General features: G+C 44.9%; 2 long non-coding RNA genes across 15 annotated transcripts in view; one reads left to right on the top strand and one right to left on the bottom strand.

Annotated features, from left to right (window-relative positions):
• Nucleotides 1-27340, bottom strand: part of LOC140602401 (uncharacterized) — a 93669-nt gene that overhangs the window by 47843 nt on the left and 18486 nt on the right. The window contains exons 4-5 of one of the 14 annotated variants that reach the window (XR_012005363.1): nt 24682-24817; nt 23230-23396 (exon numbers count right to left, since the gene is read on the bottom strand). The exons of the other annotated variants lie outside the window; for them this stretch is intronic. This is a non-coding gene — a long non-coding RNA (uncharacterized lncRNA). The remainder of the gene's footprint in view (nt 1-23229; nt 23397-24681; nt 24818-27340) is intronic. 14 annotated transcript variants of the gene reach the window in all.
• Nucleotides 10142-11933, top strand: LOC140602402 (uncharacterized). Its single transcript, XR_012005369.1, has 2 exons — nt 10142-10262; nt 11648-11933. It is a non-coding gene; the product is annotated as an uncharacterized lncRNA (long non-coding RNA).

The raw sequence follows: 27340 nt of genomic DNA, 5'->3' as shown, positions 1-27340 counted from the left end.
TTCTACCTCATACCATACACAATGTTATTTTGAAATGGATCAGAGACATAAACCTAAAACCTAAAACTATAAAATTTCTAGAAGAAATCGTAGGAGAAAATCTTTGCAGTTTGGGGTTAGACAATGATTTCTGAGACAGGAAAAACAAAACATTATTTGTAAAAGTGAAAAAAGATAAATTCTACTTCATCAAAATAAAACACTTGTGCTCTTTAAAAAAAAAAAAAAAACCACTATCGAGAAAAGGCAAGCCACAGACTCGGAGAAAATATTTGTATCACACATATTTGTCAAGGAGCTTATATTCAGAATACTTAAAAAAAAACTCTCATGGATCAATAATAAGACAAACTACTTAATTTTTTAAGGGGTACAATTTTAATAGATACTTCACAAAAAGACACATGAAAGGCCCATAAATTTATGAAAAGATACTGAACATCATTAGTCATCAGAGAAGTGTAAGTTGAAACCACAATGAGAGATGACTTCACACCCAATAGAATGGCTAAAATTTGAAAGCCAGACAAGTCTAAGATCAGATGATGAAGATGTAGAGGAACTGAGTTATTCATACATTGCTGAAGAGAATATATATAATGGTATAGCCACCTTGGAACACAGTTTGGTAGTTTCCTACAAAGCCAAATGTATATGTATACAACCCAGCAATTCCACTCCTACATATTTACCCAAGAGAAATTATACATATGTAATACATATATAATTTAGTCATATAATTACATATGTATATATATATAATTGTATATATATATATATATTTACACGTAAATGTTCATAACATTTATATTCATAATAGCCCCAAACTAGAAACAACTGAAATGTCCATCAACAGGTAAATGGATAAACAAATTATGCTGTGCTATGTAGAATATTATTCTGAAAAAAAAAAATGAATGATATACCCAATAATGTGAATGAATCACAAAGTACTTACATTGAGTAAAAGAAGCCAGATAAAAAGGAGTATATATTGTAGGATTTATGGGCCTTTGATTATACCATATAGTAGAACAGGTAAAACTAATCAACAGTGCTAGGAATCAGAACAGTAGTTGCCCAGCAGCAGGAAACTTTCTGGGGAGATGGAAATGTTCTACATCTTAATCAGGTGGTAGTTACATAGATATCTACCTTTATCAAAAGTTATCAGCCTAAAAAAAAAAAAAAAAAAAGAGTTATCAGCCTGTATGCTTAAACATGTCCATTTTCTTATATGTTAATTACATCTCAATAAAGTTAATTTAAACACACACACACACACATATTAGGACAGGATTTGGACAGCCAGTATCTTTTCCTTATGCTGTTAGTTCTTTTCTGGCTTTTCCCCCCATATTGTTTAGTGAAGTTTTAGGCGATACATAGCAGACGACATTAATCAAGATTCTTTTGGTTTTAGGTAACGGAACTCCAATCCAAACTAGCTTCAGAACAAAAGCTGGGCTGACCAAAATGAGTATCTTAAGTGGAACTAGCAGTGCCACTGCTCTGCAGGACTCTAGTGCATTCCATCCCAAGAGCACTGAAGCCCTAGGCCTTCTGGCGCTTCTGTAAGGACAGTGGTCATTGATGGGGAAGGGTGGTGTATAGCTGCAAGCAGGATGCTGGGTAACAAAGTTTGCCTGGGAGTACATCTATTCAATCTATTCCTTCCATTTATCCTTTTCAGATGATGAAAGTCCATGAAAAATGGAGAAGAACCAGAAGTGCTCCCCCTAATGACGAGGGTCCTAACATGGCTCCTTCCCTTAGGAGGAAAGCAGGGCAAAGGAACATGATTCTTCTTTGCCCATTAGAGTTCCCAGAGGAAGTATTGTTTTGTCACTTAAATTCATCTAGGTAGATATCGCAATGTGCAAGATAGTATGTCCTTCAAAGCCCAGGGGTTGTTGGTTCTACCAGGCTTTTGTTCTTCTGAGTATGGGCACCCCAGGTGGGCCAACATGTCTGAATTCATGCAAGAAGGAATCAGGGTCCACTTCTTGGCATTCTTATGGATACCCAAATACTAAGGTACTATGTGTGCTCATACAAGCCAAGCCCTTGGTAGGACTAAGAGGAAAAACAGGAAGGAAGAAGAGAGGGTGGGAGGCACAGGGAGGAAACAAAGGAAGAGGGGAGGGAGGGTGGGAACAGCTAACACTTGATGTCACAGTTATTTTCCAGACAAACTGAACAACTCAATGGTACTCCTGCTTCACCTCTGTGCCACATTCTCTACGCCTTAGAGAACCACTCCTGTTCCCTCCACCTCTCGCACTATCTCTACTTGTCCAAATATCACCCATCCTTCAAGCCACAGCCATAGGCACAGGCTGAGGCCATCCCCCATCGTACTCTCCAGGAGCTCCCACCCATGCACTTGGCCACTCCATTAAAAAACCAGTCTAGCCTTATTAGCAAGTCTATAGCCTCAGAAGCAGAAAAAGTGCTGCTCATCCCATTTATTGGGCATATTATTCTCGTCAGCGGCTTTTAGAGGATTTTGCTAATGGCTTAGAGACTGTATGCACCATCACAATTAAGACATTGCTAATAAATTAAGTTTTATGGACATAAATCAGCAGGTATGCTTATTCAGCTGTTACACCTCACTTAGGAGTGGGCTTCACACCTTAAGAGAAAGCATATTTCTATTCAGGAGTTGTAATGGCCTTGTTAATGGAATATTAATTACCTCACTTGTTGGACAGCAAGATGTCTGCTCCTGCTCTCTTGCCACAAGTGTTCTTGGGGAATCATACTTTTCCAACTTTGTGTCACTGTGGCTGATGATGTGACTGTCATGTCAGCTAAGCCCACTCCATCATCCTCGGCTGGAGAGAATGAGGTTCACCTTCCGGCGATGAGCCAGGTAAACAAAGGCTTCAGTGGTCACAGAGAGAGTGTTTAACCTATCTTCTCCCAGAAAGTGTACAACCTACCTGCCCGTCTGTGAGGCAGAAGGATAGCTGGGCTAAGAGGTGAGAGGACTGACTTGTTACCACCCACCTTACTCAGTTCAGGCTGTCATCATGGGCTGGCTTAAGCAAACATTTACCTCTCACAATTCTGGAATCTTCGAAGTCCAAAATAAGGTGCCAGCAGATTTGGGCTTGGTGTGAGCCCACCTTCTCATAGCGTGCACATGGGGTCTGCACCTTGCTGTGTGCTCATGGAGGGACTGAGAGCTCATGTCCCTCCGTCTTCTTCTAAGGACACTAATTCTATCATAAAGGCAATAGTCTCATGACCTCTACTAAACCTGATCACCTCCCACCCTCCCGATACTATCACATTAGGGCTTAGGATTTCCCCACATGAATTCTGGGGGGACACGACCACTTAGCCCATAATACCTCCACTCCAACCATAACCAGCTGTATGACCTTAGGCAAGCCACTCACACCCTCAGGGCTTCAGCTTCCCATTTAACACATGGGTATAACCAAGTGACCACGGACAAAACCAAGTGGAAAACCCAAACCTTAGAAAGATACTAATATTGAACCATTTTGTGATTATCTTGTCAAGACCATGAGAGAAACACCAAGGAGGAGAATGGATTTTTGCCTGAAAGAAGGTGAGCGTTCTCATTGTCAATCATCCTATCATATCATTAATCTGGGAAAAAGAAACAATCCAGTGTTGTGTGTGGAGACAGGGGGGCTCCTTTCTCTCTGCAAATGCACAAAGATGTCTTTGGCTCCAAACTCTGTAGAATGGAAGGACTGGAGAAGAGTGGGCTGCCCCAACCACATAAAGTGGGCCAGAGAGAGCAGTGTAGCAAGCCTCCACATTTTATTCACAGCGCCAAGGCCACAGTGGCCCAAACACCAGCCCTGCAAGAAGGCAGCCCTGTTCAGTTAGCTTCACAGGCAACAGGCACATAGCCCCACCATCAATAGTGCGAGCATGGGGATCCAGGAGAGTGGGGCCAAGCCATGAGAATACCTTGAAGAGGGATATTTTCCAGCAAGAAGATAAGTGAGGGATCCCTGGGTGGCGCAGCGGTTTGGCGCCTGCCTTTGGCCCAGGGCGCGATACTGGAGACCCGGGATCGAATCCCACATCGGGCTCCCGGTGCATGGAGCCTGCTTCTCCCTCTGCCTGTGTCTCCGCCTCTCTCTCTTTCTCTCTGTGTGACTATCATAAATAAATAAAAATTAAAAAAAAAAAAAGAAGATAAGTGAAAATTGAACCATGTGAGGGTGGTGACCCTACTTTGTTCTTGAACTAGTTTGGTTCTGAAAATCCACTCAAAAAAGGAAGAGCTCAACCAGGACCTAGCACAGCCTGCCCTGCCTCAAGTCACTATGAGATCTTAGACAAGTCCCCATCCTCTCTGGCCCTTCTTTCTTTCTCTCAACCCAATGCTCTCAAGGTCAAACAACTTCTTCCTTTGAGAAATACCAGTGAAAATGACTTCAGAACACACATTACCTTTCTTTATCTAGGAAAAAAATCTCAGACCCAGGCACCTGCTGGAAGAATTTCTTCCTTTGCATCCGTTTAGCATATCAATTCTCATAGTTTCTGCTTGAACTTCAGAGCAAAGGACTTGGAAAGCCAAGCCTTTGCCTTTCTAATGCAGAGTTTTACATATTCTCCTAGACTCTTTAGGGTCCAGCTTGCCCTTCAGCTGGCCACCACAGAGCAGCCCTGTCCCCTGGCTGAGGCTCAGGTCCATTCCCTCCAAAGCTAATTGGGGGTAACTGACCTTCCCATACATCCCTTCCTACTCCTGAAGAGAATAAAAGTCCAACCCAAAGTGGGATGCAGAGAAAGGGTACAGAATGGGAATAGGCAGTGAGGACCCCAGAAGGTGGGGTGCAGGTACAAGGTGGTTGTGAACAGGGGAAGCCATAGTTTCCAAGACTGAGGAAATAAAATTGAAATCACTGATGTTCTGCACTGAGTCACTGCATTACAGGAGGCCATGAAGCCATGTCTGGGCTGAAGGGCCCTCACACAAGCTGTTGCATAGATCAATGTCAGTTGCATCCAGGAGCCTCTAGGCACATTCCCAGAGGCAGAAAAGGGAGGGAAGGCCAGTCTGTGACAAGGTGCCCTTACTATCCTGTGACACATTGTCCTTTACTCACTCCACAATAGAACTATAACCGCAGAGAGAGAAATCTAGTTCTCACCAGAAATCACCTTCAAAGGTGACCTGGTCAGCTATTGCTGCATAACAATCTCAGTTACTTTCCACAAAAAGCCATCATTTAACTCCGGCATCTACAGATCAGCTGGGGCTCAGCTGGGCAGTGATACGTTGCAAGTTAGGTCTGAGTATGCTCCTCATTTCTCTCATCGTCATTGGACCAACAGGCTAGCTGGGACACATTCTTCTCATCACAATGACAGAGCCACAAGACAGAAGTGGAAATATTTGATGCCTCTTGAGGACTAGCCCAAACTGGCACCCTATGACTTCTATCCTTTTCCATTGGACACATCAAGTTATATGGCCAAGCCCAAAGTTAAGGGCCAGGAAAGTATACTTCCCCTTAAGGAAAGAACTGCAAAGTCATATGGCGAAGGGCATATGAAAGATAAAAAATTGGGACCAATAACACAAGCTACAGAAGGAATGATTCCACAATGCTTCATAGTTAATGAGACATTTTTTATACTGTCCTTAATTTACTCTTCATAACAACCCTAAGAGCCCTAAGAGACAGTGATTATATTTCCATTTTACAGGTGAAGAAATTGAAACTCAGAAAGAAGAAGGGAAATGCCTGAAATCACACCATTTTTTTTTTAAATCACACCATTATTAAGCAGGAGTATGTGTATACAAATCTCTTCATTCAATTTCAAGTCCAGAATATTTGCCATAACTCCAATGTTGGCTTTCCTCATAGAGCCCCTAGAAGACCTGGGATTTGTGGAATAGTCCTCTATTACTTATATAAGAGACTTACGTTGGGTTGTTTTGGGGTGCAGTTTTTGTGGTGTTGGGTTTTTTTTGTTTTGTTTTGTTTTTTTGATGACAAAATTTTATGGATGGCAAAAAGGACCAGGATGCTCTTAACCATAAATTAAAGAACTTGAATGAAATCAGGAACAGCAACTATATGGCATGTATGTTGCCACTAACCATTCCCACATCTTTGGCAGACATCACTAATCAATGATGGCACTCTTTCCTCATGAGTCTCAGAATCTTTTTCTACACAATGTGCCACTGATATTGAGTTGGAGAGGACATGGAAGGTGAAAACTATTTTTAAATCCTGCATAACCCTTTTCTGAGGCCCATTCAGCCCCAAATGGCTGTGATTCTGAAACCAGCAATACTGTAGCACAGCAGCATGAAAAGGCCACCTGGCTGGGATCAGAACTGATTCTAGTCCCAACTCTGCGGTAGCTGACTCTGTGTAGGAAAGACAATTAACTTCTCTGAGCATTTGTTGCATCAATTTTGTGACCTTTAAAACTACTTATTTCAATTCCATAAACATTAATTGGGTGCCCACAGTATGCCAAGCATTGCTGTCAAGGGAATTAAGAAATGAATGTGACACATCCCTACTCTGGAAGGAAAACAAGGGGATGGGGGAATGCTTTGATTTCTGAGAGCCAGTCCAATGCTAATATTCTGTTATCGAAGACATTGTCATGGGACTCATAAATCCTGCAGGAACCCAGGCTTGAAGACCTCCTCCCAGGCAGGAGCAACGGGTTATATATGAGGGGATCTGACCTCAGAGTGGGGTTTACACGCTCCACTGTTCTCCATGCTCCCAAAGTAGAAGGCAAGTACTACTTCTGGGCCAAAACTTTCCAGACTCATCTTCCAAATTTAGGGTCAAACAACCTGGGTGTGAATCCCAGCTCTGCCACTTATTAGCCTTGTGACCTTGGACATCATCCACTTACTGAGCAATCAATGTCCTTATTTGGAGAAAAAAAAAAAAAAGGAAAAGAATCATCACTGTGACATGCAGTTGTCTGTATCTATTAAACAAGAAAACTTATGCAAATGCCTGCAACACAGATGCCCTGAATGAATTCACATCCCTTCCCTTCTTCTCCACCACCAGCCCCATACCCCAGCTCAGTGCTTTTCCACCCCAGCTGCACAAAAGGGTCCCTGGATAGCTTTTAAAAATTAGAGATGCCCAGGTCTCACCACAGAAGACTGAACTAGAACCTCTGGGGGGATGGAGCCCAGGGAGTCACACTCTTTGAATCCTCCCAGGTGCTGCTAGAGGGCAGTCACAGTTGAAAGCCACCACCCTGGCTATATGAGTCAGGGTTTTCCAGAGAAATAGAACCAATAGGACATAGATATAGATAGATATAGATGCATAGATATAAATATAGGGCTACAGATATAGAGATATGATATAGAGATAGATATATAGATGATATATATATAGATAGATATAAAGAGATTTATTATAAGGAATTGGCTTATGTGATTATGAAAGCTAAAAAGTCCCAAGATCTGCAGTCAGCAAGTGGGAGACCCAGGAGAGCCAATGGTATAAGTTCCTCTGCCAGAAGATTCAGCCCTGCCAGGCCAGGAGGACATGGAGTGTTTGCATCCTCCTCCAGACATACTGCCCTGGGATGCATGTCCCTCCTGCTTCCCTTTCAGAGCCTCCGCCTGCCCAGTGGAGCCGCTATTGTCTGGGGAGGTGGCATGTGTGTATATGCAAGGGGTATGTATGTACGTTTGAGGGCAGCTGCTTACCCTGGTGCTAGACCTCCACCCAGCCCCTTCCCACAGCCAAACCCTGGTGAGCATTTGCTCATCCATTCATGCACAGACCAAGAACCTGCTTGGCACTGTGCTAGGTGCTGGGAATGTGATGGCCATCACAGTTAGGTTGTAGGTGCTTGGACATTTCAGTATTATATACTTGCTTTAAGTATCAAAATATTAATATTTTTGTTGGTACAATACTATTATTTCAGTATCTTTCAAAATCTGAGGTCAGAATTACTTATATCTGGAGGGATACACAGAAATTTTTGTGCTACAGCAAAATTTCTAACCAGCCCAAGGAGCAATCACTTAGAAATCCATCTGTCTATATTTCTCCAAGCTATTGTGAAAATCCCATGACCTGGATCACTGGGTAGTTGGCCATTATTTGTTTTTCCCTTCAGGGTTGAGTGCTATTAGTAATTTATACTGCTCCCAAAGCCAGTATGCGTTCTGCTGTTCTTATGAGGGCCCAATGGAGTCTCCTTAGAACATGAATGAGGGGACACATTAAGGCAAACAAGTGGAGGATATGGCAGCAGGATTAAGGGGTAGGGAAGGGACAAGGAAAGAATGAAGTCCCCAGACCCTTCAAGCTTCCTTCCCCTAGTGCTAGGTTTACTCTTCTCCCCTCCCAGAAAAGGGCTGGATCCCTTGTTGGTGCCTGATGCCTCCTCCCCTAGGTACTTTATCTTGACCATCACTCTCCTGGAAGAACAAAATTGCCTCAGTCTTAGCATGGCTTTCCCCAGGAAGAACTTAAAACAAAGCGATGAAGATTTTTGGTGGCCACATCCCGCCTTTTTTAATGAAATGCCAATATCTTGGCCTTTCTTAAAGTACCATATTGTCACACTGTCATTTTGATCCAATGCTACAGCTATAATCAATACAGTGATGAGCAAACCTCCCAACCCTCAAGGAATTTGTATTTTAGTGGAGGAGACACAATATAGAAATGAGCATACTATGTAAGATAATTTCAAATAATGGCATGAGTTAGATCTGTTAGTTTTTGCTACATAACCAACCATACTAATATTTTATGATTTTTTTTTAAAGGACCATTTATTCTTGTCCTCAACAGTCCTACTGGTCTTGTCTGGGATCCTTCATACACTTGCAAATTGGCTTCAGGTCAGCCAGATGGCTCTGTTTCCAGGGAAGGCTGACTATTGGGCTAGAGTGCCTTGGTTTACCTCCATGTGTCTCTTATCCTCCACCAACCTAGTTCAAGCTTCTTCACATGGCAGTTGCTGGGATCCAAGAGGAACAGTGGAAGACTGCAAGGCTTAGAGCTGGCACACATATATTTCTAAAACATTCTATTAGCCAAAGTAAGCCATAACTCCAGCCCAGATTCAAGGAATGGGAAAATCAATTCTACCTGTCTATGAGACATGTTGCAAAGTCACATCGCAAAGAGGCATCAGTAGACAGACGGATGGTAAATTGTGGCCATTTTTGCAATTAACAATGCAGGTTATTAATTTTTAATAAAGGGACAGTGGAATAAGAAAGTGACAGGGATGAGGAGCTTCTTTATATGATAATTTACGTCAGACTGGAGTGATATAAAGAGCAACTCAACGGCAAAGATTAGGTAGGTGAGCATAAGAAGTGGTGAGAACAGCATGTGCAAAGGCCCTGAGTAGGAAAAAAAATATCTTAAAATCTTCATTGTGTTCAGGATTCAGAAAGGAGTGGGCCTGAGTGGAATAGGTAGATGGGGGGTGGGGGGAAGACACACTATGAGATTAGGAGATCTGGATTTTATTTTATTTATTTTATTTTATTATTTTGCCTTATGATACAATTGACTATATCCCCTATGCTCTACCTTTCATTTTCATGATGGGTTTCATTTTCAATATGGTAAGAGGGTTTGGATTAAGAGGGAAGTGAAATGATCTGACTGAAATTCTAAAAAGGTCAGGTGGGCTGCAGGAGGAGAGCAGGGACATCGTGTAGGAGGCCACTGTAAGAGTCCAGACAAGAGATGTCATGATCCAGGTTGAAATGGTAGCGGTGACAGTGGTAAGAGGTGATGCTCTGCAATAGGACTTACTAATGGATTAGGTGCTAGTGGAGAAGAAAAAAGAGGACTCCAAAGCTTTTGCTTTTAATCTCTGCATGAATGTTGAGCTACTGAATGAACCACATTGCTAAGATAAAAAAGATGGTGGGATGAATGAGTTGGGGAGAGGAGTAAACCAAAAATTTCACTGAGGGTATGTTAAGTACAGACAAATATCTCTCAGGAATATGACACAAGCTTGTCTTTTAACATGCAGGAGGGGTGACAACTGTGTGGAATTCTGCTGCGATGTGGGGGAATGAGGATAGAGACGTCACTGTTGGTTGGGTTCAGCAACATGGAATGCCACTGTTTCTACCTTCTAGAATCAGTATCTCTCTGCACCCTGGACATCCCTGTGGTTCCTTAACAACTTCTCAGGCCACGTAACCTGCTTACCAATTTCAGCCAGCTGGCCACCCCACCCAGTGACCACCCATCACAACTGTCATTCAGGTGACTGTCAATCTGTCCGTGAAGTTAGAACAGACTTTGACCAGCCCTTCCCTCCAAACTGAACTGTATATTTTCCTGAAGATTGAGGATGGTGGTGAGGAGAATGAAGTGGTATATTCTCAGCATATGAGCACCAACAGGGGTCTCAAGGTAACAGAGGTCAAGGCCTTCTGGAAGATAGACCTGGCAGATTGTTCTTGAGAATCCTTCCTGAGGTCCAATGGTGCCAAAACAGCATACAGGCAACCACTTTAATATCACAGACTGACACAGTTCATGGTGATAATAGCATAGGAAGGGAAGCTGAACAAGGCAGACCAAAGCAAGACCTTCTGGCCTCTCAGTTCTGCCCCTGGCACAACAGGTTTATCCTAAATGCAGTCTGGTTGGAAGAGTCCTAGTGTCCCTCACTCACTGCCATTCCAGTCAAAAGCTGAGTCCATGTTAGAAACTTGAAGGGCTACCCCGGTGATCCTGAGAGCCTCTGTTCTGGTCCTTTAAAGTCATCCTGAGTGTCGGTATGATTTTTTGCTTCTCTCTTACCATGTGTCAGCCCAGGTCTCCAGGAAGCAGATGCTAGGACAGAATTAGAAGTGCCAGGTATTTATAGTGGGGAAATGCCTGTGAAGGATAAAGGGGAGAAGCACCAGGAGTGGGCAAGGAAAACCTTTAATATACTGATCTGACATCTGTGACTGGGGAAGGGGACAAAAGGAAGATTGGGCAGGAAAAGTCACAAAATGCAGTATAGCTCTAAGAATGTCTTGGCCAGGCCATTAAGGAGCTTGGAGCAAAGATGGCCATGAGAGGAGTCCTGCATTTTGAGACACAAATATCGCAGCTCTGATCCCTGCAGTGCTCAGTCATTGGCCAGGAGCAGCCTTGGGAGAGTGTGGCCTCAGCTGAACATCTATCTCCGCAGATCGAAAAGAGCAGCACCTAGAGCCCATCAGCCAACTCTATTCACATGGCTTTTTGAAGGGAAAGCTGAGTGGCCTGCCTCCAATGGCCACTCAGCTTTCCATGACAGGGCTGATACCATCATAAAGATGCTTTGCTCTCAGAAGAGTTGTTACATAGGTGGCAAAAGGATGATGAGTCTCCAGTAGCAGAAAACAAGCTAGGAGAAAATAGGTCAAAACAAAGCTATTACAAGTCACATGAGAGAACACTTCTCATTTTCTTTGGTATTGTTGGGTTTTATCAATTTATGGTTGATTAGAGTGAGGTATAGCATAGAGATTTTAGTCAGTAATATTATAGTAACTTTGCATGGTGACCATACTTACTGTGGTGAGCATTTTGTAAAGTATAAAACTGTCAAATCACTATGTTGTACCCCTGAAATTAATTCTTCATTTATGAATTTAAAATTTTTTTCTCAGAAAACAGCAAGGTGACTTTTTTCTGTTCACTTACGATGCTTAATGGGGAATGCTGTTGAGGTATTCTCCTGAAGTTGACTGTCCAGTTGAAGGTACCAATGAAAATTTGGGCCCCAGCCCCATCCTGGTCTGAGGACATTGGCTGAGGTCAAAAGGGAGGATACTGAGCCTAGCATAGCTCATGGCACTGATGCTTTGTTCTAGGCTTCAATGAACTCATCAAAAATCCTGAGAAGTTGAGTTTATGGTCAAGAGTCAGTCAATTAAAAAAAAAAAAAAAAAAAAACAGCAGTAGCAGATTCTTCAGGAAATAAAAAACATAAGACTGTACAGCTCTAAAATTGAAATATGGAGTCAATAAGAAATATGAAGGTGAGCAAGGAGTGGTAGCCCCTAAGAAAGGCTTCTGTCTGGTATAGAAGGATATGGTCTAAGTCCTCTTTGAATTTCCATCCACCAGAAGGTGCATATATGTTTGTTGAATGGACTAGTGAATGTGCAGGAGGGCAACCTCCCCACTTGTCTGAAAGGAGGACTTTGAGAGAACAAAAGAAAAGTCACCTCTACTAGTGTTGGAGGCAGGAGAAGAGGTCAACACTGAACTGGACACCACTCAACAGGCTCACAGAGAGGACAGGAGGAAGTCACGGAGGCTCCCTGGAAACAACAGAAGTTGTCCGCAACATGAGGTACCCCCAAAATCCTCAAAGAATGTGAGGAGACAGATTAGGAACAAAGCTGTGGTGGAGTCTGAGCCAAGAAGACATTGGTGTGTTATTATTCCAGTGGCCTTCTCTTACCCTCAGGCCGGCAGGACCAGAAGAATCTTGGCTTAGTACAGATTGATGTATTATCCTCACAACAGCAGTGAGACACAATAATTATCCTGTTGAGGAGGCCGAGGTGAAGGGGCAGGTGTATTATGGAAGACACAAGAAGAACTTCCAAGAGGAGGGGAGTGGTCTGCCAGGACACAACAGGGGAGGGGCAATATCTAACTCTCGAGGACCCAGAGAGGATCCAGAGCCCGAAGGCAATGCTATCAGACCAGATAAAGAAGTCTTAGATAAGCCTGTTTTTCCTGGGAGGGGAAGTGCTAAAAGGTAAAGGATTCAGAAGGCCTAGATTCAAATTCCAGGACCCCCCCACCCCCACTTCCTAGCTGTGTGTGCCCACTGTTGGGGCCAGGCGGGAAGGGAAACTCCTCAAGATGGCGGATACGCCAAAATGGCTGAGGTTCCTGTCACCACCTCCACTTGGGACGACAGCTTGAGCAGACCCTGACACCTCTCCTTTGGACTTCCCCAACCGAACCCAATGCCCTTCAAACCCCAGAGGAGGAAGTCACCTTTGACTGGTCAAACTGCAATCCTCCCTTTGCATATGAGCCAACCAATAGGAAACCGTTCTGCCTTACAACGTTATGTAAACCCCCCGACCACCTTGTCTTGGCGCGACTTCCTGGACTCACTCTCTTTCCCCCGTGAGTCGTGGAACCTCGCCCGAGGGTGCCTGCAATAAAATCTGTTCTTGGACCCTCGCTTGCCTTGGCGGTCTCATTTCCATTTAGTTTCTAAAAAAACCTAACACCCACCACTTAAATCTTCTGTTCTCAGTTTTCTTGTCTGTAAAACGGGGCAAGTATATAACATTGATCTCAAAAGCAGTTAGTTACGTTAAATGAGACACTGCCAGTGCAAAACTTTATAATGCACGTCCCGGTCTTGGCCCCAAACCCCATCATTGCCCGCACGGAACTGTGCACACCGCGGGGGCTCACGCTGTGTTGCCTGACAAGGCCGCCTGAGTTCATGGGACCTGGGACCCGGCATCAGAGGGGAGCTGGTGTGAGGTCTGTGTTCTCACGTCCTGGCCAAGCAGAAGCCAACAGCAGCATCTCTCAGGAGCACGTTTTCTCCTCAGGCGTCTTGGTCCCTCTGGGTGCAACAAGCAAACGGACCGCCGTGTCCCCCACACCAACTGCAAGACTGGCAAAGCGGGCGCGAGATTAATGGCCTTCCTGCGCAACAAAGGCCTTCGTGCACGGCGGCAGAACTCAATATGCACACCCGCCACCCAGGCCCCGGACCCCACCCTCCCGGCTCAGTGGACAGCGGCAGCTCGAACCCCGTAATGTATGCGCGCTCCGGCTGCTCGGCCCAAGTTATTATTCATTAGGGTTTTCTATTACCCGGTGATAAATGACGCCCCCAGGCTGGCGTTGCCCCCAGAATGCTTATTACGGCTCACTTAAGTAGGCGTTGATTTAGCTTAAATCGGTTGTTCTGTTCAGCCCAGACATGGGCCTGCCCCAGCCCTGCCTCGAAGACTCCCTTCACCAGGGCTTAATTGAATTCTAACTACTGCGGCCTCCTTATTAGGGAGGGGTGGGGTAAGAGGCCCAAGCCCCAGTGGTCTCTCCAGCCCTATGTAATCCTAATTTGATAAGGGTCTTCCCCTTGACTCTAGACAATAAATTTTGACAAGCAACTCTGATTAGGCCAGAAAGAACTTCCTAGATGGACTTAGCTCACAGGGAAATGATGAAATCTCAGGTAGCAGCAGCTCTTGGGGTGTCCGTGTGACTATTCCTAAGTATTGTCTTTGGATCAGGCCATTCAAGCCATCATGTCTATGGGCTACCCTGGCACATCCATCAAATTGCCTGTCAGAGTAACAGAGCCAGCCCTGTCCCTCCATAAGGATCCAACCCAGAGTGTCCCCAGAGACACTGTGGCTACAACTAGGACCACCATTTGTTTGTGTACCAAGGAGTCGCTGAGTGCACAAGTGGGCCAGATACTGGCCTAGGTGCTAGATACATAAGAATGAACAAACAAAACTCTCTCCCATTGTGGAGTTCACATTATAGAGTTTTATTTATTTATTGTCGATCATGTGCCAGACATTGTTTTAAGGCTTCACCCATACTACCACATTTGTCATCACAATCCCATACTAGTTTCCCAGTTTTATAGAGAAAGAAACTGAAGCTTGAAAACATTCAACAATACGTCCAAAGTCACTTAAGTGATAAAAGGTCAATAAGGAATGGCCTAGAATTTGAACACAAGCCTATAACCACAGTGTTGTACTTCCTCCTATATATGATGTTGTATGTTATTACACCATCGTATTTGCCTAGCACGTTAGAGGTTACAATGCATTTTTCACCTTCATTAATAATCCACAGCACAACCTCCTGGACATCAGTACTAATGTCACCATCTATAGATGCAGTGGTTAAGAGCTCATGGTCAGAATCCTAGGTTAGAATCCTTCCTCTGCCTCTTACTCAGAGGGTAACCTTGGGCCATTATTTATCTTTTCTGAGCCTCCTTTTCCTTGGCTCTAAAATGGGTGATAATAACAGTACTACCTCAAAGGTTGTGAGAATTAAATTGGAAATTGTATGGATAGCCTTCAGCACAGTACCTCGTGTAGGACACACTGTAGTCTTGAATCCTTGGCAGGAACAAGGAAATGCTCAGGAGAACAGCGGTTCTTGGTGGGAACCAAGAAGCTGTCTTTAAGACAGGACAGGACCAAAGTCCCAGGAAGACCTGGTGATATTTGGCAAAGAGAATTCCTGAAGGAACAGAGTCTGAGGCTCAGAAACATTCAAGGGCACAGGAAGTCTGCAAGTTATTCTGCATCTCCTGCTTACCACCACCTTTTTTTCTCCTACAATAAAGTTCTGTTTGAAAAAGCCTACATATCTGGGGCAGCTGAGTGGCTCAGTCAGTTAAGCATCCAACACTTGGTTTCAGCTCAGGTCTTGATCACAGGGTTGTGAGATCAAGTCCCACGTCAGGCTCCACACTCAGTGCAGTCTACTTGTTCCTCTCCTTCCCCTCTGCTACTCCCCCACCCCAGCATGCTCACTCATGCATGTGCTCTTTCTCTCAAATAAATAAATAGAATATTTTATTAAAAAAAAAAAGTGGGGCACCAGGATAGCTCAGTCAGTTAAGTGTCTGCCTTCAGCTCAGGTTATGATCCCAGGGTTCTGGGATTGAGCCCCGAGTCAGGTTTCCTGTTCAGGGGGGAGCCTACTTCTCCTTCTGCCTCTGCCCCTGCTTGTGCTCTCTCTCGCTCTCTCTCGCTCTCTCTCAAATAAATAAGGTAAATCTTTAAAAAAGAAAAGAAAAAGCCCATATATCTCATCAGGGGTACCAAGGAAGGGATGGTCATTACATAGTAGTAATAATCAAAATAAGAGCTGGCACTTCTCAAGCATGAAGAATGGGCCAGGTCTGCACTGCTCCATATACTTCAACTCACTTTACCTCATAACAACCTCCTGAGGCAGGTACCATCCATATCATCCATTTTACAGATAAGGAAAATGAGGTTCAGAGAGATGAAGGAATTTGCCCAAATAATTTAGCCATGATTAGTAAGCAGCTACAACAGAGCTCATACCTGGCTTTGCCTTCTTCCCTACCACATCACCTCCTCTCAGAGGGGACCACAGCCCTCTTCCCTTGAGGAGAGCTTTAACAGCCTACACCAGGTGGGAATCCAAGACAGTTTTTATAAGCCCATTTCCTTCACTCTGTTCTTGTCAAAGAGCCCTGCAAACTGAGGAAGAACAAAGAGTGGCCAAAAGTCAGAAAGAACATGGGCCAAACTGCCTTGTAGGTGGTCAGAAACCACAGGGTGCTCTTCAATGAACTGGGCAGATAATAAAAATGTTGCACACTATCAATCACATCCTTAGTTTCTCAGCTTTCATTTTTGTTGTTGGTTTTTTCTTTTAATTAAAAATACAGATGCTGTATCCAGCCTTTTCCTCCCTGAGCTTGCTACTCAGCTCTGCACTAGAGAAAATGGGGAGGCATAGCAGTGTGCCCAAGTAGGTACATCTCAAAGAGAAAAAGGGATGTCTGGGGTGCTTGCCTCACCCAAAAAGCTAAGCAATCCTCCTGGTGTAAGGCACCTCCAGGGACCTGGGGTCAGTCCCCTCATTGGCAGTGTTTCAGTGCAATAGGACATACACACAGGTGTCCACCCACCCCCTCACCCCCAGGGCAACTGCCACATGCTGCCCGGCCCTCCCTGCCTCCATCCAAGGCCTAGAGAACATCTCCCTCAGACAAGGTCACCTTTGGGCTGCTAATAAAGCTCAGCTATGGAATTATTCATCAGCTTTAAAAAAAACACATCATTTTCATCATAAAAAATAATAAACTATGTTACAGAAAAAGTGAAAAATAGAAGAAACAAAAGAAACAAAAATAAGCCATAACTCATTCACCCTGACACAAGCACCATTAGTATTCTCAATAGGTTTCCTCTCTCCTCAGCCCTAGGTTTTACCTCGTGGTAACTGAGGTACTCCCCCAACTGTGTACCCAATGTTTTAGGGCCTCATGCTACACCCTAAACAGTTTTGGTATCCCACACAATCTTCACAACTGTCATTTTAATGACTGCCTAGTACTCCATGGAGTGGTGCCATTATTCACTTGGCTATTCTACCGATGAGCATGTCACTATCCTTAGCAATGATGCCATGAAGAGCTTCTTATTTATTATTGTTTTCTTCCTCAGTCTTTGGGGTTATTTCCTTAAGATAACTTCTCTTTTTTTCTTAATAATTTTTTAAAAGTGGGGCTTGAATTCATGATCCTGAGATCGAGACTTGAGCTGAGATCAAGAGTTGGATGCTCTACTGACTGAGCTACTCAGGCACCCCTTAAGAGAACTTTTCCACATTAATGCAGTATGTGTGAGTGGGTCAAAGAGCATGACTCATGTTTGGACTCAGCATTAATGCCACAAGCATAGGAGACTACTGAATCCACTGCAACATTGTCCAAAGTGATGTTACCTTTTTATCCTCACTGGACAGGTTAAGAAAAATGATACCTCTTTGTTGTTTTGATTAGCCTTGGGGAAGAGGTGTCCTACAAAAGGGTGGTTGCATCTTGTCATTTTCAAGGGTTAAGAGCTTTGGCTGGAAGTAGTCTAGGACTGAAAATATAATAATTCTGCCATTTCACTAGCTGTGTGCCCTGCCTTAATTCTTTCCAGTCCCATCTGCTCTTCTCATCTGCAAAGTGGTGATGATGGTGCCACCTACCAACAGGGTTGGCATCAGGACGACATGAAATGATTGATCTTAGTCCTATTCCCGGCATATGATTAGCAGCACAGGTTTTGGGTTGTAGTTTATCAATAACTTTAAAGCACTAAAAAGTCTGATTATGCAGTCAATAAACATTTATGGAGGGTCTGGAAATGTAAGAATGAATAAACCATAGGTCTCGTCCTTGAAGCGGTCCCACTGTGATGGGAGTTAAAGGAGAAAACAAGTGTGTGGTATCATACCCACACCCAGAGTATGCTCCAACGATGCTGCATTGGGGCTACAAAATGAGGGAGTGCAGGGGAGAGCCGTATCTCATCTGGGAAGATGGTGAGCGAAGAGACCATCATGGAAAAGGCACAAGGGGAGATGGGCGTTGAGGAATGGGTAGTGTTCTCATGGGGGGCCATGAGCACACAGGGAGGGACACTCCAGGTAAGGGAACAGCACAAAGAAAGGCCTGCAAGTGAGGAAATTTCACCCAGAGTGGATATGGGGAACAGCAACTAGTCCCACTGGGTCCATGGGCTGTGGATCTGGCCCCCACAAGGCAGCTGATCTGATTCCAGGAAGAGCCTGCCTCATGGAACAACCTGTCAGCTACCTCAGCCTTTTCGGTGAGGTTAATACCCAATATGGCTGGTGTGGAGAAAGGGTATGCTTAAATTATAAATCTCCTCTCTTAGAGCTGCCTCTTAACATTCCCTGAAATCAAAGGACACTAATAAATAAGCCCATCCTGTCCGGAATCCCAGAGCACTGAGCCGTAGCTTGTCAGGTTAGAAAGCCCTGACACACTGGGAAGGGAACTTTACTGTGAGGGTCTTTTTCTCATGGTGTAGCTGTGTCTTCTGTCCATAGTCCCAGGGGGCAATTATGGCTGGAAGCAGTAGACACAGCTCAGCTCCACAAAGGAAGTTGTGGGAAAATCCATTTCCCAAGACCTAATGCCACTGTTATCTTCTCCATCAAGCCCTCTGCCATCCTGCTTGCTTTCAAGCAGTGCTAGCACATCCCCTCTTCATCCTATCCATACTCATTTTCTAGTTTGCTACAACCACGTTGTATCTCCTGTCCTCACCTACTCTGTTCGGGTTGCTGTAACAAAAATACCATAGATTGTGTGGTTGAGGCAACAAACTTTCTCACAGTTCTGAAGGCTGGGAAAAGCCAAGATCAAGGCATCAGTACATTCCTAGCTAGATGACCATCTTCTGGCTGTGTCTTCACATAGAGGACTGGCGGAAGGGACAAGGAAGCTCTCTGGAGCCTCTTTCATAAGGGCACTAACCTCGTGCATGAGGGCTCCACCTTGGGATCCAACCCCCTCCCAAAGACCCCACCTCCTAATACCATCACATTGGGGATTAGGTCTCAACATATGACTTTGGGGAGATACAAACACTCAGCCTATAGCAATGGCGAATTCCTCAAGGGCAGGGATGTGATCTGCTTGTCATTCCCGTTCAGACACCCACTCCAAAGTAATAGAAACAAAAAGCAATTAAACAAATGGAGATTGACCTGAACACAAAAGAACACGGACCATCAGGAGCAAGTCTGGGACTAGGAACCCAAGCACTTAAGCATCTTTAAACCTCTCTCCTCTTCCCTCTGCCCTTCCTCCTCTTCCTCCTTACCTGTCTTCCTCCCTCTCATTTTCCCTCCTCCTCCCTCCCCCTTCCTCGGAGACACAGACTCTTATCTCCTCTCCAGACACCCATTTTCTCTTTTCTTCTCTGTAGACCAGCTTCTCCTTATTCAACGCCCAGGACAGCCTCACTTCATCTCAGTTCAAGACATCAGGTTTGAGTGACCCAGACACATTCCAGTCCTGATTCCAAACTTCAAGAAGAGCAGAGAGAATCAGATTGACCCAGCTTGTGTCAGATGTCCACCCCTGATCTAAGAGTACTCACAATATCTAACATTTAAGTACCAGGTACTGCTCTAAAGCCTTATATGTATTAACTCACTTAATCCTTACAAGCCTTTGAAATAAGTGCTACTGTTAGCCTCCTTCTAACAGTAGGCCTTCTAACAGTAGGCCTCTCCTTCTTTTTTTTTTATTATTATTATTTTTTATTTTATGATAGTCACACAGAGAGAGAGAGAGAAGCTGAGATACAGGCAGAGAGAGAAGCAGGCTCCATGCACCGGGAGCCCGACGTGGGATTCGATCCCGGGTCTCCATGATCGCGCCCTGGGCCAAAGGCAGGCGCCAAACCACTGCACCACCCAGGGATCCTGGCCTCTCCTTCTATGCATGAGATAAGTACCATAACAAAAATCTGATTTGCATGACCAAAGTCACATAACTGGCAAGTGATGCAGCCAGGACATGAACCCAGGGAGTCTGACTCCAGAACCCAGGCTTCCAATATTATACAGTATTGGTCTCAGACATTGTGGACAATGGACAGAGCCTAGCAGAGAAACAAGGCTGTGGTAGCCCATCCTCAGAAGTGGGCAGTTATCAAAGAAATGGCATCCTTAAAACCTTTTTACTCCTGCTCGAAAGCAGTAGATGGATAGATGCATGGATGGATGGATGGATGGATGGATGAATAGATGGGCCATCTCTTCCTTGCTCAGCCCATTACCAGCTAAACCATGACTCTAACAGTTTCTAAAGTTTAAAAAAAAAAAAAAAAAAAAAGGGTGGGTTGGGGAGAGTGCTAGGGTTCTGTGTTCCCTCACCCTTACCTGCAGAGCTTTGGTATTAAAGGGACAAAAGCTGAAATTCCTAGGTAGGGAAAGACAACCTGCTCCTGAGTTTATCTGAATTATCTCAGGCTGGGAAAGGGCAGAGGGGAATGCTTACAATATAAGGAAACCATTAGGGGGGAGGAAGAAGAGAAAAGGATAGGTTTCTCAGAGGCTTCCAAGTGGAACACAGACCAATGGGTACATGACCCCCAAGCTGGAGAGTTGCTGTGACGAGAAGATGTGATGGAGTAGAAAGAAGTGAAGTAGTTGAACTCTAAGATCTGTGGCCTTTGGACCCACATGAAAATACCCCTGTGACCAAGTGTAGCAGAAGGGCTGAGGAGCGCCCCATCATCTAAACACCCAGCAGGCTTGAATGGGAAGCTAATCCACAGTGACCAAAGGGGACTGAGGACTGGAAGGGACTGGGTGAGGACCACCCCCACCCCCGACATTGGTACTACTCAGCAGTGGCAGGAAGGGTAGGAACAGAAACCCAGCTGAAGACTTGACCTTGCCAGCCTAGAAGGATAAGCACTTAGAAGAGGTTCATTCTTACAGAACTGAGACAAATCTGCTCTCTTCTCAATTCTAAAGTCATAAGTTAAGTGCTCTGATTGAGGCACTGACTGAGGCCCGCAAAGCCAGTGCTCATCCCAGAAGTGGTGGGGGGGAACATCCCCCTGGTGTGCGCATCCTCTCTAGTGCCAGCTTTCCCATGACTCAGCTGTCTTCCAGGTTGTGGCTCTTTGCCTCCCCTGGACCCCACATATAGAATGTATCAATCCTAACCTCTTCAGTGCCTCTCCATTGCCCTCAGAAGAACATCTAAACTCTTCAGCTCACCTGTATTCATGAGATGTCCCAGATGATCCCCAGCTTCACCTTCCACCAACCTCCTCTTCCAGAGTCACACTGACCTTCTTTCAGCTTCCTCAGCAAGCCTCCTTGTCTCAAGAGCTTCGGGCTTCTACTATCTCTGCCTGAACACTTTCTCCCAAGGGTCTCCCACTGCTCAGAAAAGCCACACACACACACATCCATGCACACATTCACCTGAGCACACATGCACACAAACAACAGTCGTTTTTTACTATCCTTCAGATCTCAATCCCTCTAGAATGCCTTCAACACTGGGTCTTAAAATCAATACATACATTGAAAGTGGTTGTATTTATTCCCCTCATGTCTCCAAAAAGGGTTCTTATTAAGTCAATAGTGCACTTTCTAATCAATGGTGTGTGTTAGGTTTTTAAAACTATAGCAATTGTTGAATGAATGAAACACATGCTTTCTGCTCCTTCCCCTATACTCCACTCTTGTCTGCTTCTGAGACCAGCTCGCTCACTCTCTTGTCCCTTGAGACCACCCTGCCTGTACCCACTCCCTGTTCTGGCTTTGACTGTCATCACTTGATTCACAGCCACTATCAGAAAGCTTCAGACAGGAATACCTTCTTTATGAAGGAGAGAGGCAGCTTGGAGCACCTCAGACCTCTTAGGTTCAAAGGGTCCGATGCCCTGATCGAGGTGAGAGTGTCTGCCCACTAACATCTGAGCAGCTGAACACATCAGTAGTTTGCCGCAGGAGAACCAAGTTTTTTCAATGTTCTGGACCGAGCCATTCATCAGCTCTGACACCACAGGCAGCTTCCTGGGCAAACAGCTTTATTGCTGCATGAGATTAACCCAGACTATAGTAATTTGTAAAAAAGATAAGAAAATTGCACTGGTCTCTTAGAAATAAATCTGAATTCCAGAGTGGACAAAGGGGACTTCAACTTGAAATCTGCTATTTCAAATATAATATTTATAACAGCTTCCGAAGAGTATAAAAAGCCAAGTGCAGCTTCTTGTTGGAGGTGTCATTTCAGGACCCGCCATTATGAAATCGATTTAGCCAGGATTCCTAAGGAGTCCAAATGCCACCTAACTTTTTTTCCCTAAATCCCATTTAACTTTAATGGAAGATGATTTGGCCTGTTTGAGAATCATTGTTGTGTCCACCTGACTTCATCATACAGGATGTCAGGGGGTGGTTAATGGGGGGGTGAGGGGATGTGAGGTCAGAGGACCTGCCTCTTACCAGCTGTAGGATCTTGATGAACCAGAGTTTATAATAAAGGTCCTTCCCAGAACTGTTGTGATTAAATGAGATAAGACTGTGAAAGGGGAATACAGATGTCAGTGATTAATGAGCACCTGGTCACCTAATGGGTACCATGGGTTGGGCTCTTACAACTGTCCCTGAACAAGGACTGAACTTCCCCAACGTGGCCTCAGGTAACCCTCTAGATGATCTCACAAAGAAGGCATGGTAGGTATCTCCATTTAAAATGAAGAAAATAAATAAATAAATAAATAAATAAATAAATAAATAAATAAATAAATAAATAAAATGAAGAAACTGGAGGTCAGAGAAGTCATGGAACTTATCCAAGGTCACAGAGCTGGTAAGTGCCATGACATAAATTGGACCCCTTGCTCTTGCCCATTTTCTGATGCTTGCCCATAGGCAGCAGTCTCTGTGTTAGCCACAGAGACATAAAAGTAACAATCTTGGCAGAGCACATGGCCCGGCAGTAGCACACACCTAGGAGTAAGTACCTTTATTATGTTAATAGTAAATAATGCTCATTAAGTGCTTGCATGTGCCAGACACTGTTCTAGGAGCTTTATACAAATCTCACTAGGCACTTACAACAAAAGGGGGAAGTGGACACTATTATTACCCCACTGTAGAGACAAGGAAACAGCTTCAGTGAGGATAAGGGACTTACCTGAGAGTATCCGTTGGCACACAGTAGAACCAGACATTTAACCTGGGCTACATCCTCACTTTTCTATTGTAAGAGGAGATGCTACACAACAGAAATGCTGGAAGAGTCATGGGAATCCAAGTTTGAAAAGAGGCTGGAAAGTCTCCCCAGGAGATGTAACTCTTGAGCTGGATGTTGAAAGAGAAGGAGCATTGGTCCAGCAAATGAAAGGGAACACCAAGCAAAATCTCAGATTGCCCTGGGACCCTGAAGGATCCAACCAGTACTGTGCTGGGTACAGCTGCCATTGTTCAGCCCTATGACATTAGAAGGAAGATGGTCAGCTGCAGTGAGCTGGCTGTTGAGAGCATTCATCTAGAAGGCAGGGATCCATGTTACCCTTCTCTGAACACCCCAGGCCTGGCACAGATTAGGTACTCAGTACCCTCCCAGGCCAGAACTGAGTCCATAGAAACTTGGACCCAGCAGAGCTCCTGAAGACTGGGTGAGCCAAGTTCCTCATTTTCCAGGTAGCAAACTGAGACTCAAGGGGGAAAAAATGGAGACTTTTTAAATTCCATGTATACATGGGCCCAGAGGGTCCCAAGGCAAAGGGGGCAGAAAGGAAGTAGAATGGAGTGAAGCAACTGGCTTTTAGTGTGACCTGGGTCCCAGCGGGAGGCCCAAGTTATGGTCATGGCTAAGGACAGAAACTAATAGAAGAAAGCTACTTAGCACGGAAGTTGTTAGAAGATGGATCTCGGATGGTTTGAGGTTCTGCCTCCCACTGGCTGCTTGCACAAATTAGCCTCCTCGAGCCTCAGTTGCCACACATGGAAAACGGGAATAATATTGTCCATCAGAGGGTTATTGCAAAGATTAAGGGAAATGATGCAAATGAAGATCTCAGCACTCAGTAACTCAGTGCCGGGTGCACAGTAACGTGCTCAATAAACACTAATTCCGAGGGTCCCAACGACATCTTCTTTGCCAACTTCAGTCAGTAGCCTATTGAGCTGATTGTCTTCTGGCCCTGTTCCTCAGGGCTCTTCCCACCAGCCAGAGCCTCCCCCAGGAACTCAGAAATCCTGTAAAATTGGTGAGACTCAGTGGGGACAGCACCACTAAGACGCCTAAAGTCTCTTAAATAAAAAAGGAGATGGAGATTGAGCTGGATTTGTGGAAGAGTCTGCTCTCCCCAACAGGTGTGGGCAGAAGACCCGGCACAGAGTGGCCCCCTCTCTGCTGCGCACCAGCTCTGCTCTGGGCCCCAGTTTCAAAACGCTCAGAGGGGAGAGGTTGGATACCCCAGCATGGAGTTCCCCCTCTTTAGATGTCGAGATTAGCCCCAGGGTCTCCGATAAACAAGAATACAAGTTCAAGGATTTTGCATTGGAGAAGAGATGCTTCCCGTTGCGGTCTATTAAGACGACAGGGCGGGGAGGGAGGAGGGGGTTCGCTTTAGAGACTTACAGAGGAAGGGCTCCCGAAAATGCAGGCAATGCACAGGTGAGCACCCAGCTGGTCACTCTGCCAGCTACTCCCCACACTCCGCCGTCTTCCCCCAAACCATTCCTCCTCCAGGGTCCATCAAAACGTCTCTTTCGTACTTTGCCCAGGAAGAAAGTAAATATTTTTCAATGAAATTCAGCGATCAATTAAACACCGTCTCTCTTTAATATGAACGTTGAACCAACAGCGGCTGCACATTCTAACAAGAATATTTAAAGCAATTAAACTTTAGCTACTTTTAAAACAAATTCTTTTAAATGCTAATGACCATTGTTTTCGCGCTTGATAAGTAAAATTTTGTGTCGAGCAAGGTTAGATGATTGCAATGATTTAATTGTACTTCTCAAAGAAAGGAAAATGTTAAGAAGAAAGCTAAGATGGACCTCTTACCACATTCCTACCGCAAAATGTCCTGTAACAATAGAGCCGTGATTTGCTGAAATTAAAATGCTATTATGGTGAAATTAGGGCTTCAATATTTTTAGCAGCTTTAATAGGCCTTGCATTTTAAGGGACATCTGATAATAGATAATTACATTTCATCTTAAAGAAACTGAGTTGTTTTCTTAAGGAAAATACTTTTCTTTCTTCCAGAGAGGTTAAAGCCGAGCCATCATTAGAAGCAGCACCCAGTTGCAGGTTCCTGCCTCAGCTTGGGAAATAGAGATTAGCATATAAATAGCCTTCGGTGCCTGCTTGATTCCAGCTATTTTGCGTTTCAATGTGGCATCAGAATGCACTTAGCAAGAAATGTTCGAGAGGAGAAAGAGGTTTGTAATATGTCGCTTTTATAGAGGGGGGAACTTTAAGTATAAAAGATCATCCACTCCTCTGTGGGCTTTTTTTTTTTTTTTTTTTTTTTGTATCCTTTCAATGTCCCAATTACAGACTCCAAGGAGCCAACAGGCCCCCTAGAACGGAGCCTTAGTTTACATGGCAGCTCTTTCTTTGGACCGGGAAAATAAGTCAAAATGGTGCACAGGAAATAAGACAAATACGCGGCTTCCTCCCGGATTCGGTGGGAGCCCTCGGGGGGGGCAAGGCTGGCCCCTTCTCGTCCCCCCGCGCTATGCATCAGCAGCAGGGACGAGGGATGGACGGCTCCTCCAGGACCCATTTTCGGGAGTGATGAGGGACACTTCTGGCTTTCTGCCTGGACGCCGGCTTCCCTCCTGGGAAATCTCAGGCACTGGGCACAGAGCCCGGGGTTCTTTCTGCCCTCGCCTGCCCACCCCTACTTGCACAAACATGCATTTGGGCTGACTGCAGGCCAGGCTGAGTGTTGGGCTATTGCAAGAGGATTCTTAAAAACCCACTCTTTCTCTCCTTTGGCACAGGGCAAGGGGCAGTTCTGGGAAGAATGGTGCTCACAGCTCTTTAGGGGACACGGATTTTCCTGGATGTGGCAGCAGCAGAGGAGCTCCGTCAGGCAAGGGGTGGCCCCTGATCCAGTTCCTGGGGTGGCCTGGACCAGCCCAGAGCCTTGGTTCTGTCCTGGTTGCCCTGCGGTCTTGCCGTGGACCCATCATGCCGGCTCTAAGCCTGAGTTCCTTCATCTGTAAAAAGGGGAATTGCAAACCCTGCCCTGTCCACTCTTGAGGCTAGCAGATGGAAGAAATAAGAAAATGGACGTGAACGAACTTTATAAGCTCCTCTCTAACATTAGTCAGCATTATATGATCAGGATGTTGGGTGAGATTTTGCCCTGGATGGTCTGTGAGTAGGAAAGACATGAAGGTTCAAAGCCACAGCCAAGAAAGAATTCTTGAGACATCTTTGGTGCAAAAAAAGTGATTTTATCAAAGCACAGGGACACGACCTGTGGGCAGAAAGAGCTGCACCAGGGTCATGAGGAGTGGCCCATTATATTATACTTTCAAGTTGGGAAGGGGTTAGGGATAGCCTAAGTCTCTAAGGAATTTGGAAGCAAGTTTTCAGGACCTTGAGGGGGCTGGCTATTGTTGGTAAAGGGTCATTTATTACTGTCTAATAAAACCTTGTCCTGAGACCCTTTAGATGTATTTCCGGTGGGTCGTATGCTTGGGGAATGATTGCCAGTATGTATCTTGGAGGGTAGAGATAAAGGAAGTTTCCAAAGGAACTTTCATGATAAATAGACTTACAGGATCCTGGGGGTCGGGCTAAAATTGCCTTGTGCCCTTAGCAAAGTATTAATATGGAGGGAGAGGAGTTTCTAGAGGAATGTCACTCTGCCTGTTTCAAGGACTTGTCAGTGGACTATATGGGTAGTAAGGAAATTGAATTTTTCTTTTGCCTTTGTTTCCTGCATCAGTCTATCCTTTTGTCCACCAACCTAGTGGCTCACTCACGCTCTGGGGCTCTGCACAGCCTCCACACCTGAAGTGAGAGAGGTAAGGAAGAAAGAGTTTTCAGGAAACCGGTTAGGTAACAGCCCTCAGCTGTCAGGCCAGATGCACCCATTCGGGTTGTTTAGGGAGGGCTTTGTGAAGACAAGAGCTGGGGCTGAAGACAGAGGTACCCGAGGACCTGGGCATCAAGTACCTCCCCCACCATGGGCAGCACGTTGTCTCCTTCTTCCTGAATGAGGGAGCCTCGGTTCAGAACACTGCAAACCGAGGCACTTTCCAGGGATGTTTTG

Source organism: Canis lupus, chromosome 13, assembly GCF_048164855.1.
Source record: "Canis lupus baileyi chromosome 13, mCanLup2.hap1, whole genome shotgun sequence".
Classification (NCBI taxonomy): Eukaryota; Metazoa; Chordata; class Mammalia; order Carnivora; family Canidae; genus Canis; species Canis lupus.
Note: the sequence above shows the minus strand (reverse complement) of the source record. Positions and strands in the feature narration are given on the sequence as shown.